The following is a 13,944-nucleotide window of genomic DNA, read 5'->3' as shown; positions in this document are numbered from 1 at the left end:
TTTGAATTTCTTGTAAATAAGGCCTTCAGCCGTGAGTGCGACTTGCTTAAGAATTTTTTTAATTGCACATTGTGTCTTAATAGTCAAATTTGATAACTGTTCCTATTGTCAACTTTATATGCTATTGATTCCAAATAAAGTGAACGTGATTTTTTTTTTAAAAAAAAAAGAAACTGAGTAACCAACGGTAACTGCTTACGGCCCCGTTCATAATCGTAACCCACTCCTGCCATTCCCTAAGCACCAGGTCTCACTAACTACTGATAAAATAAACAAATCTGACAAAATTAGGAATAATACCTTCGTCATGGCATCTCAGCAAGAAGGTGAGTGTACTCAACAGCTTTCCTTTGTTCTTCTGACGTTTATCTAACTTCTGTACAAGTTTCACCATCTCCTCCCCATAGAGGTACTTGATGGTACTTGTAGGATTTCCCAGCGTGATAAGTCTTGAAAGTCTCTTCGGGTTTGCGGCCAGAACCTATTTTCTTCAAAGGTCTCTTCAGTTTTCCTGTAGGCGGTATCTATCATTCCCCTAGTGAAATATGCTTGTAAGTTCTTACGTTTGTCCTGTAGCCATTTCTCTTCAGTCATTTTGCACCTCCTGTCAATCTCATTTCTTAAACGTTTGAATTTCTATTGCCTGCTTGATTTACCACATTTTTCTATTTTATCCTTTCATGAATTAAATTCAATATCTCCTGTGTTATCCAATGACTTCTACTAAGCCTTATTTTACCCATTGGATCCTCTGGTGGCTACACTATTTCGTTTCTCAAAGCTACCATTCGTCTTCTATTGTATTCATTTCCTCTGTTCATGTCAATGGTTGCTAATACTCCCTCTTAAACTCTCAACAACCTCCGTTTCTTTCAAATGATCTAGGTCTCAACTCCTTAATTTCCTACCTTTATTGCAGTTTTTCATTTGTTTTGATTTGCAGTTGAACCAATAAATTGTGGTCAGTATCCGCATCTGCCAGTAGAAATGTTTACACTTTAATCTCCGATTCGAAACCTGTACCTTACTATTACACAAACAGTCTTAAACCTTCCGGTACCTCCAGGTCTCTTCCATGTGTACAACTTTCCTTCATGATTGTTAGGGATGTTTTAATAATTACAATATATAATATAATTATTATGCTATGTGCAAAACTCTACAAAGCTGTTTCCTCTTTCATTACTTTCCCCCAGTCCATATTCACCTACTGTTTTTCCTTCTCTTCCTCTTCCTTCTTTGGAATGCCAGTACCCAATCACTATTAAAGTTTCATCTCCCTTAACGAAATGAATAATTTTTTTATATCGTCATATATTTATTCAAACTCCTTATCATTGCGAATCTTATTGGCGTATAAAGTCGTACTATTGTGGTGGGTGTGGGCTTTATGCTTATCATGGCTACCATAAAGCGTTCACTATACTGTTCATAGTAGCTTACCCACATTCCTATTTTATTATTCATTATTAAACCTACTCTTGCGTTACCCGTATTGAAACGTCCCCTTAGAACAATTATACATGACTGTGCTTAAACTGACACACAATACTTTTAACGCAACGCAATCTGACTTTCAAAAATCCCTACAAAAGAATGGCCCTGACTAACGTTAACCTATACCTTTCACAAATCACTTACCTCACCAAAAATCTTCGTTACTCGAACTACTGCAATACAGCGAGCGCCACTACTGCCAGCTAAATAAAAGATTCAAACTACTGAAGGCACTAACTACTGATAGGCATAGTTAGCAAATGAAAGATTTTGATAAAGAACAAACAATGTATTTAGTGCTCAAAAGTCATAAATATATAGCAGTTCATGACATCCAGTCTTACAAATTTCAAAACTCCGCCATTTCTCTCCCCACATCCACCACTGCTGGCGGCTCACCTCCAACTGCGCAACGCTACGCGCTGTTAACATCCAGCTGCCCAACACTACAATAGCCAACAACAATGCAAACCAGCCACAGACTGCACACAGCACAGCCAGTGATTTTCATACAGAGCGCTACGTGGCATTACCAATATAAAAACCTAAACAGCCTACTTACATAGCCCCCATGCTCCCCACAAAAAATTTTACAAATTGTTTTGGGCACTGGGCAATACATATTTGTTAAAATTTTTTCACAATTACAATAACAAAGAAATCTAATGCCCACACTTATTGATACAATGTTAGTCAAAAGCTAAAATTTTGTCACAGTCCATAAAGACAGCCCTGATCATTCATCACAGTAAAATTGCAGTGATTTTTCTCAAAGTCTGAGCAGTAAAAGAAAATGCACACGGAAATAGTGGATTTCCATGCAGTCTAGAAGAAGTAGTGTTGTCCTTCAAACGGAAAGACAGTGCTGACTCTTAACATACAGACAGGTAATGGTCCACAACTGAGCAAACCCACAGCAGAGTCAGTCGAAGTTTTGAAGAATATTGGTAGGTAGGTCATCAAAGAGCAGATTCACTACAGTCTTGGTAGAGAGTATGGTATTGGTGAGTCATCAAAGGTGCAGACTCAGTGCAGTCCTTGTAGAAATAATGGTATTGGTGAGTCATCAAAGATGCAGACCCACTGTAGTCCTTGTAGAGACGGCCAGCAGCCAACTGTTGTGACTGTGCAGGTGCACAATCACCATCGAAGAGTCTTACAGAGAATATATTAAGTCCATAAACCACCGCTTGTGTACTCACAAAGTTTTTGGAATTGTCCTTAGAACCAGCAATGCTGTTAACCAGTCCCTTGCTGACTTATCAACACCTGTGGGAGCACTAACAGTCCTCTTTTTTTTTCTTTTCTTTTTTTTTTTTTACACATTGTGCATATACTATGACCAACAGAAATGTGTGCAGTGAAATGAATGCTTACAAGTTACTTAATTTGCTGAACTGGTGTCAATTACAATATTATAACATGAGAATACAATAACAAAGGTACAAAATATATCATTAAAGAACATAACAATACAGATAACATTTGTGGTAATACGGGCTTTACAAAAGAATTGAACTAACATATACATCAGTATTACAGGAATTAAGACATAAGTACATACATAAAGATCAAAATAACCTTTGGAACATCACCTTCACATATGAGCAACAAAACAGAATAAATAATGTCTAAACATCTTTATAAAGTAAATAACATATTATCAGAAAAATTCTACAGTGTAACTGTCATCAGATAAACACATAAAGACAGGAAGAACACAAATACCCAAGGGTACACAAACACATAGTGGGATAACACAAGAGGAAAGGGCAGGGTTTGTTTTCAGTGTAACATTTGGTACTGCAGTCCACCCCAAAACTTCCTCTTATTTCATCATTTGTTTCCACCAAAAAAATTCTATCTAAGCATGCTTTCTGTATTTATATGTTCACACATTTCTTACCTCATTATTTAGTTTCTATTATCTTACCTCATCATTTATTTCCAAGAAAATCCTACCTTAACCTGTTGTCCCTAAACCCTACTTTCTTGTTCATATCCTCTTTTAAATACTTTTTTGGCCAAACCATTTTCTTATAGCTTCTCAATGCATTTCTTTCCATTCATCACAACTAGTTCTCTTATATAGCCTACCCCATCTTAAGCTAACTTAAATCTACTGAGCTCAGGCGCTAAACTAATGGACGAGGTAATGCAGCAGTGCAAAACAATTAACACAAACAGCAATGATAAAAAATGCAAATTGGCAAAGCAAGCAGCATTAGTTAGCAAAGCAAATGCAATATTACAACTAATATAAGGCAATATGCAGCAAACAAGAAAAATAAATCCGTAGTAAAACTGGCTTAACAGAGTAACACAAAGTCAAATTCAGTAACATTATGCCTGGCAAACAGCAGCAGCAAATGCAATAACTTATATCTAAACACGACAAAGCTCAAGCAAAAAAATATTACAGTAAAATGGCCATGTTTAATACCTATGTCACATATTAACACTAGGGTGATGCATCGCCAAAACTTACTCTGCAAAAAAGTGACCAAGTCATTCAAAAAATTAATTATGCAATTCCTGTGAAGGGAAATGTCTGTTTGTGCTCTCTTTTCTACGAAAGTACATCATAAAATTATTCTTTACTGGGTCTGTAGACAGAAAATAGTGATATTAGTACATCTATTAAATTTTATTTTAACCAATGTTGCAGTGCAGCTAGAAACTATATATTAAAGAAAATGAGCAAATATGTACAAAGGAAGCCATGAAACATCATTCATTAGCCATATGGCATTTCATAAGGTAGTAAAAAAATCTCTCAACTAGAAAGACAGTAGTCATAATCAGGTGTATAGACATAAATATATTTCTCGTCATTTCATTAGGCATTTCAGTAAATATCATAAATTAAGAGCTCCACAGTGTAATCAAATGTTTTCAAGTTTGAGCATGTCGTATTTGCGATGCTTTCTACAAAGAAATGTCAATAGCGAGGATAATGGCCTCCTTTTCTTTTTCTCCACCTGTGCCTCTGAAACGCACACACTAATGGCTTTTTTTCCAGGCGACTGTCACGCAGCTGGGTGCTTACAGTGACCTACCTTCCTTACCGAAATATTTACGACATCAGGTTGCACTATAGTGACAGTCTCATATAAAAAATTTCACAGATCGAGAATTTGCGTTGCAAATGTGTAGAAACAAAATCCTATAAATATAGCAGTGTCCAAAAAATTTTCGGCAGCGTTGTAATACATTCACGCATGTACACACATTTCATAATTCTTAAAGTACGATTCTTGGTTTCCAACATCCTTTTGCACAAATCAGAGTCCCTAACCACTACTCATTATTCCTTACCTTATTATACATATACGTATTCGTCGACACTTCTTCAATATTTCATCATAAGAAATACGTAGCATAATCAAATTCCTCATATACGGTAGCATCATCTTATTGATCATAAACATACCTCAGCAGAATAATACACATCATCGTCGTAATAATATCGTAACATCTCAGTCAATTCTCAAAATCGTCATAGCTTCTTCCAATAATTTCAAAACTTAAAAAAAATTCTCTGCTCATTTCAATAGCGTCATCTACCTCAAACGTACTTTAAAAATTATGATCCCATACCAAATACAGCATTCAAAGCTCTCATAGTATCACAATGGTTCCGAAAAATATGAAGGGTTCACACAGTACAGACAAAATACAATTTCATAAGTGTGAAGTTATCCAGTTGTGTGATTGCATAAACATCTGTCACTGACGTAGTAAAAAAACATGTTTGTCTCTCTCAGTTAAATGATCAGATAGCTGTGTAATTCTGTGTTAGAGAAACATGGTACCGATGTGTAAAGTTGTATAAGCAAATACCATATTAGCTAGAGCTCCTTGTGCTTGCCAAATACATGATACACAAAGTAAGCTTGTACCCCCCTGAGGATTAATGTAATTATACCCTCAGGTGTTACAGAATACAGCAATGGAATGAACTGTATCACGGAAAACTTTCTTTGTAATTAAAAAATCTTTAAAAACAAATGTTTTAAGTACAAAATTAACCACTCAAATGCGTGTCCTGTAGTGCTAAATTGTGTGTCTTGTTGTAACATAATCTCTGTCATTACTTAAGGGTAAAAAATGTGCCAAGTTTCGTAATTATCGTCGTCCGTAAGCCAAGTTCTGTGGAAGTCAATGTACTTACCTCATAATAAACAAAAGCAAAATGCTATGCGTATAGATATCGTAGTTATTACGTACAGTAGCGTGATCAAGAAAGTACTACACTGTAACATATTGTTGTGCTACAAAAAAAGGCTTGTCTTATTGTAGCTATACCACAAAGTTACTACTAAAACATGTTCTACTTTCCAGAAGAATTCAGAAAAACTGTGCAGATATAAAACAGAAACACCGCAAAAGCAACATTGTAAATTGTCACTCATTAGTAGCGTCGTGATAAAATCGTGTAGCTGTCATATAAACTAACCACCGTGTCATTTGGTATCTCACAGAAAGTACTTTAAATCCTGAATGTATTTTCAAGTAAACCAAAATGTTGCATTAAAATCTCATTAGCAGTACTGGTAAATGTTCTAAGTATGTGAGCCTTATAGTCGTTACGTAATCGTGCAACTAACAAGCAAGAATGTACACACACAATAACAATGCATTCGTAATTTCTGTTTAAATAAGTTCTCTTGGTTCTTGACTGGATATTTAACTTCAAACATTGTTGCATGTTAACAGATTCTATGTCTGACAAAGCATACTAGTAATGTAAAGTGAAAAGTTATATGGCAAAGACAAAGTTAAAAAGCAGATTATCTTTCAATAAACGGTTTTACATGTGAAATGTGGTGTAAACCTTTACTCTTCCTAGTACGCAGAGTTTCAACTTCAACGCAATTATCATGTGGTATATGTCGGATTCTGTAAGGTCCATTGTAAACTAGAAAGAATTTGTGACTCAAGTGTTTCTTCTTATGTGACAATGAATGAGCTTTAATGAGAACTTTCTGACCCATATATAATTTCTTTGCATTTGCTTTACCGTGTAGTTTTCTCCTTTTGTCTGCTGCAGATTTTATGTTTTTAATAGCCAAATCAATTATGTCTTTGTGTCGAAGTTTACGTGTATTGGGGAAAGGTACAAGCTCTCTGATTCTGTTCGGTGGTTCTTCAGTCTTCAGTACAAGAGTAGGTGGTAAAGCAGTGGAGTCATCAGGCATTTCATTCAGCACGTTTTGAAATAAGTATAAATATCTGTCCCAATACTGATGCTTTCTGTGACAATAAAGTCTGCAAAGCTTATTGATTACTTTCATAATCCGTTCAGATGGGTTACAATGTGGTGAGTACAATGAAATAAAAACAGGTCTGATTTTATGGTTCCGAAGCATGCGTGACCAAACAGCAGATCTGAATTGCGGTCCATTATCCGAAATGACTCTACTAACATATCCAACTTCACGTAAGAAATTTTTAACCATAGTGTTGGATACATACCGTCCAGTGGCTTTACGTAACGGAGTGAAAGAAACAAATTTTGAAGTAAGTTCAACAGCGACTTGAACGTACGAAAATCAATTAGATGTTCTGACAACGGGTCCCAAGAGATCAACAGCAGCAAGTTCTTTTAATTTAGAAGGAATGATAGGAAACAACGGAGCACGATGTGAGACAGTAGATGGTTCAGCCTTTTGACAAAGTTTACAAATAGACAAGACTCTTCGAATTCTCTTTTCCATATTGTTAAAATAACAAGTCGTCCGAAGAATATGATAACATTTTCGTGGGCCAAAATGTGCATAGCTGAAATGAATGTACCAAATAAGCTTATTAACAAAATCGTCAGGAATGCAAAGTACCCATAGCTTGTTATCAACAGTGCAGCATTTGATCAGTATGTTGTTCCTAACCAGATAATAATGCTGAATCTGTGTGTGTGTCTTTTCATGCCATTTGCTTTTGATGTCTTTCCAAATCGGATCTTTATCTTGTTCATGAGCAATGTCCTTTAAAGATGTGGTGATGAAATTTTCAAAGGCGACTTTCTGAATGTAGAGAATACTGAAATCTTCTGTGTTACTTTTCTCAAGCCCAGCCGGTGCGCGTGACAGTGCGTCCGTAACAATGTTCTCCTTGCCGGGAATGTAGACTATTGTGAAGTGGAATTGTTGCAGAAACAATGCCCAACGTTTTAACCTGTCATGATTTAATTTTGAAGACATAAGAAATTGTAATGCACGATGAACACTGTATACTTTACGTGCTTACCAGAAAGAAAGAAACGTAATTTGTTAAATGCCCAAACGATAGCTAAAGATTCTAATTCAGTAACGGAATAATTTTTTTCAGATTTTTTTAGCACTCGGCTAGCAAAAGCAATGGTTTTCTGAACAGTAGTGTCATTTTCTGTGGCTTATTGAAATAAATGGGCACCAAGACCGACTTTAGGAGAATCCGTGCTAAGGCAGAAATCTTGTGACAGATCTGGATGAGCTAGTATTGGCGCGTTAAGTAGCGATTCTTTCAAAGAATTGAATTCCAACTGTGCTTGTTCGTCCCAGTTCCAAATAGTATTTTTTCCAGTGAGAGAACAAAGTTTTGGTGTAACTAGAATTTGCATATTCAGAAAACGACGGTAAAAATTTACGAGACCTAGAAAACAGCGGAGTTGTTTTTTTGTGGATGGAACTGGAATGGCTCTGATTGCTTCTAACTTTTCAGGATCCGGCTGAATGCCTTCAGAAGAAATAATATGTCCCAAAAACTTCACCTTTGTCCTACCGAATTCAGACTTTTCCAAGTTAACTGTAATTCCAGATTCTGCAAAATATGTAACACGCTGTTGAGGATGCGATTGTGTTGTTCCCATGAGGCTTCTGCTATCAGAATATCGTCCACATATAAGGTGATGTGACGTTTTAAGAACTCAGGTAATATGGAATTTAGCCCGCGAATGAATGCTGCCGAAGAAATGTTCAAACCAAAAGGAAGTTTCCGAAACTGATAACAAACGCCGAAACAAAGGAAAGCTGTGTATTTTCTACATTCTGGATGAAGTTTGATCTGATAAAAGCTGGATCTGAGATCAATAGAAGACAACACTTTTACACCATTAAAATTTTGAAGAAGTTCTTCCATCGTTTGCGGCCTGTCTGTTTCAGGAATGATGATAGTATTGATTTGTCTCGAATCTAAGGCAAGCCTGATCGATCCATTTTTCTTCTCAACAACATGTAATGGATTGTTGTATGAGCTTACTGCAGGCTCAATAATGCCCTCGTCAAGCATAGATTGTATTTCTGTTCTAACACGGTCCCTATAATGTGCTGGAATTACATATGGTCTAACACAAAATTTAGTATTCTCACGAACACGAAATTGGTATTGAAATCCTTTGATTGTTCCTGTTTTGTGAGTAAAAACTGTGGAATGTGCTTGTAAAATCTCAAAAAGGTCCTGCCTATCAGTGTCATTACAATTCTCAATTGTTTGAATTTTATTCTGAATTAACTCCTTAGTATACAATATGCAGTCGATATCATCCCTGTCAGTACTTGCAGAGTGATTGTTATTGTCAAGTTCCGTCGAAAAATCCGAACTGTTGTCTAACAGGAGGTAAAGCCAATTAATTTCTTCATCATGGTTTGAGAGCCAATCTTCAAATTTCAAAGCTATTGACTTACCTTTTAAGATTGCTTTGTATTCATTCAAAACGTCTACTCCCAATATAATTTCCGTCGACAATAATGGAACAATAAGAAAGTTCATAGAGAAGCTGTGGCTTTCACAAAAGAATTCTAAGTTGGTTTGTTGGCGTACATCTACACTTTTTCCAACGATTGCACCTTGCAATTTAATCTTATGTAACGGAAGTGTGGGGCAATCATTCGATTTGTTGCATTTTCTAAAGGCTGTTTCACTAATTACTGAAATGGCACTGCCAGAGTCAAGTACTGCCATAAATTTTACGTCATTTACAGTAATGTGAATCACAGGATATGCAATGTTGTTATGTTTTACGTCGTGTTCCTGGAGTAAGATGTCCCTAATGTCTTCCATTTTTACGTAATTACTAGCTACGGCAGCTGCGTCGTCAGTTTCAGAAGTACATTTTGTGGCTGCCAGCAGTATGAGTCATTGCCTGTTGTCTCTTTGTTGGCGCGCGTTGTTATTGGGATTTGGAGACCTAACTTCTACAAATTCACCTTGTCGAGAGGGCCCCGCCCTGTTTGAATCCCGCCAGTTCTGATGCAATTCAGGTCTGTCGTTACGATCATATCGTCTGTCGTCATGTCGGTAGATTCCATAGTTTCTTTCTTGTCGGTCACGTGGTGGAGAATTTCTCCCTCAATCGTAACTGCGCGCTGGACCGTTGCGTCAAAAGTTATTTTGTCTCCCTTGATAATAATTATTTTGGTTCCCATATTGTCTGTTTCTCTGATTGTCTCTGTGATAGTCAGTACTGCTCAGACAGCGCACATTGTCCTATGTCTAATAATTTATGCACAATTAAAGAAAACATGAAATTTGCATGCACACGCTTGATAAAATGAGCACTAAAATGTTTCCAGAATGAGATTTTCACTCAGCAGCAGAGAGCGCTGATATGAAACTTCCTGGCAGATTAAAACTGTGTGCCGGAAAGAGACTCGAACTCCGGACCTTTTCCCTTCGCGGGCAAGTGCTCTACCATCTGAGCTACCCAAGCACGACTCACGGCCCGTCCTCACAACTTTACTTCTGCCAGTCCCTTGTGTCCTACCTTCCAAACTTTACAGAAACTCTCCTGCGAAACTTGCAGAACTAGCACTCCTGAAAGCAAGGATATTGCGGAGACATGGCTTAGCCAAAGTCAAAAAGTCTGTAATGACGTAAAAACACAAATTTGTGAGCATTTCCAACCTATTTATTCGCGGCATGAAAATGCATTACAGAATCACAAAGCAGCCATAAAGGAACTGCAAACCATTGTTCATGAAAATCATGAGACCTTGTGGGCTAAAATTGACTCAGTTGCATCTACCGATTTGGTTACGCAACTCAGGAAAACTTAAAGGACACAGTAGAATCCATTTCAACACAAATGGACACTCTGAAACTTGGTTCAGAAAAACACAGTGAGAAAATGTGTTCACTATCGGAGAAAGTAGCCGAACTTTCGGATCAGTTCACTAACTTCTCTACAAAGGTAGATGATGATCTAAATGACACAAGACCTGTAGCCTTCACTGACACAGAAGAGTATGAACAAATTAGAAAATTCAAACAAAATAAAAATCAAATCAATACACAGTACAAAAGAGAAATCCGGGAAGTACAAGATCAGTTGATGCTGGTAATACAAGAATTACATATTTCAGAGGACACTCGCGCTCCAATACGGGAAGAAATACGGAACAGCCACAAAATAATAACACGAGGCACTTCGGAAATTATGAAAGAAATTGGCAAGGTACACCGAATTTTGAGATGGAACCGCTGAAACGAAGTAACAATGACCGATATGCAACATGCCGACATGATGATTTTGACTATAAGCTGTTCATTACTACACGTAAATTCAAAACATTTAAGAATTCTGGCAACGACATTCATCCACAAGCGTGGCTTCATCAATTATCTCATTGTTTTCCTCCCAACTGGTCATTAGAGCCCAGATTAGAATTTATGTGTGGCTACTTAGAGAATGAAACAGCTGAAAGAATGCGATCGGTCATTCACGATTGTCACAGTGAAGGAGAGTTTTATCATGCCTTCCTCTCAGCATATTGGTCTCAAGCTACACAAGACCGAGTAAAACATAGCATCATAATGATGAAACATTTCGAACAATCTGAATTTTCCAGTCTTGTGAAATATTTTGAAGACATGTTGCACAAGAATCAGTACCTGTCAAACCCTTACAGCCGCTCAGAACTCATCCGCATTTGCTTAATCAAATTGCCTGAACATTTACGACATATTATTTTGGCAAGACGTTGCAAAGACGACATTGAAACTTTTCATGGACTGGTACAAGAATTGGAAATTGACACTGACAATCGCGGAAAGCGAAAACAGGAACACAACAATTACAGGTCACGTCCGTCACAATTCCGCGATGAAAGAAATAATAACTGTACACGACAAGGCTATTCTCACAACACAAATCGTGATCAAAACAGACACCACCCGTATGACAACAGTTGGCAGAGTAGTAATAATTACAGGGAACGATCACCTCTCCGCAGTACTGACTATCACAGAGACAATCAGAGAAACAGACAATATGGGAACCAAAATAATTATTATCAAGGGAGTGTGCGCTGATATGAAACTTCCTGGCAAATTAAAACTGTGTGCGGGACCTAGACTCGAACTCGGTCCACAGTTATAGTCTCGATCGGGTGTGGAATTTTAATCTGCCAGGGAGTTTCAGACTAGAACTGGCCAAAAGGACATTCCTGGCCAAGAAAAGACTGCTAGTATCAATGACAGGCCTCAATTGGAGGAACAAATTTCTGAAAATGTACTTTTGAAGCACAGAATTGTATGGTAGTGGAACATCGAGTGTGGAAGAACCAGAACAAAAGACAATCGAAGCTTTTTAGATGTGATGACACAGACTAATGTTGAAAATTAGGTGGACTCATAAAAACAGGTAACGAATGAGGAGGCTCTCCGCAGAATCTACGAGGAAAGGAATATATTGAAAACACTGACAACAAAGGACAGGGTGGTAGAAAATCTGATAACACATCAGGCATTAACTTCCATGGTACGACAGGAAGCTGCAGAGAGTAAAACCTGTGGAAGAAAACGGAGTTTGGAACACATCCAGCAAATAATTGAGGAGTTAGGTTGGAATTACTACTCTGATATGAAAACTTTGGACCTGGAAAGGAATACGCTGCGGGCCGCATCGAACCAGTCACAAGACTCAGGAATCATAACTGGAAAATTCCTCGACAGTATGCGAGACTGAGACTTGTACATGGGAGAAACTGAGAATGATGTACGGAATGGACCTGTCGACGTCGAGAGTTTGGGGAAGGAACCAGACATCTCAAGGGCTTATTTTGTTATTGTAACCAACAGCAGTCAGAGAATGGCATGTTCACTGTGGTTGATGTTACATGAGATCTGTTTTTAGACTTTTCGTGCACCTAACAAAGATATACCTGTAAAGCTGTTTCAGTCCAGCAATAATAGTGCTGAGAATGAGAGATTTACTATTTCAAAACACTGTCTCTTTAAACACTCCACTTAAAATAAATATGTATTTCGCTGTAGTGGACTATCACAACTCCTTCGGAAAGCCTCAACTATATTGACTTCTCCTCAGGAACATCTTTATAATGTACCTCTGCCAGTAAAATCTAAAAAAAATAAAGGTGTCATTATGCTATCAAGAAAGTGTGTGAGAGCCTCGGACATGAAATTCTATAATAAGTTTTTCTGTGAGAGACCTTTTACGAACAACACATGCAGTTTATCAGAAGGAGAAACACTATGACCTTCTTATTGATTTTCTACACTTGTGGCTGTTATTTTGGTGACCATTTTTTTAATTGTCAAACTTCTAGTAATATTCAGTTACCTGTAAAGGGCTAATAATTGTTGTTTCATTAGTTGCTTGTTTATTTATTTGAATAATATTAAAACAGATGTTTGGTGTAAGTACAAGTACATTTTTTAAAATTCAGTAAATACATAATAAATCTTTGTTTACTTATGTAACAGTATATTACAGTGTCATGGTGGCCTAAGTAAATTTTCCAGTTTCTGGACAGTTTTTTGTGTTTTACTCGAAATTGTGTAAACGTATTTTACCTGATTATTGTTTCAATGACTTCAATTACAGCTCTTACAAAGTCATTCAGCCAATCAATCTTCCCGCGCTCTAGACTAAAAAGAAATGAAAAGAAAGACAAATACAAAATGAATTATCTTCTGATATAACTAAAGCAAATATAAGACCGTGACGAGCGAGAGAGTAAAATGCCAGTAATAATTAGCGGCAGTGTAAGATAAAGGCGTTGTATCTAATCTGTAGACGTTAGCACCTTGCATGTGGCTGTATACTGCGAGCCGCTGATTCGCTTCTGATCACGTAAACCACAAACATAATTTAAGCATAGCAGACGGAAAATCATTACCATCTATATCAGCTTGCATCGCTCCACTGAATGTGTGACCTCTCTGTACAAGGCTTTTGACAACATGCTGCATAACATTAGGTCTGTAATGTTTGACGATCACTACACAATGCTGACATTACGTTTTGGCTGTTTCAGAAAAGAGACAAACGTGAGACTGGATGATGGTGTTGAGTGTCGTTAAAAGACTCGGTCAGCATAATGTCGTGGTCGGCGCTATTTTCCATAGCCACCGCAAGTGTACGACCTTACAAAATATACTATGTCACGTTTACAAGCGAACTCTGAGATCAGTTAGGTTTCCTTTACTTCGCTGTTCCTGGCCGCC

This window comes from Schistocerca cancellata, chromosome 3 (assembly GCF_023864275.1).
Source record: "Schistocerca cancellata isolate TAMUIC-IGC-003103 chromosome 3, iqSchCanc2.1, whole genome shotgun sequence".
NCBI classification, from domain to species: domain Eukaryota; kingdom Metazoa; phylum Arthropoda; class Insecta; order Orthoptera; family Acrididae; genus Schistocerca; species Schistocerca cancellata.
Note: the sequence above shows the minus strand (reverse complement) of the source record.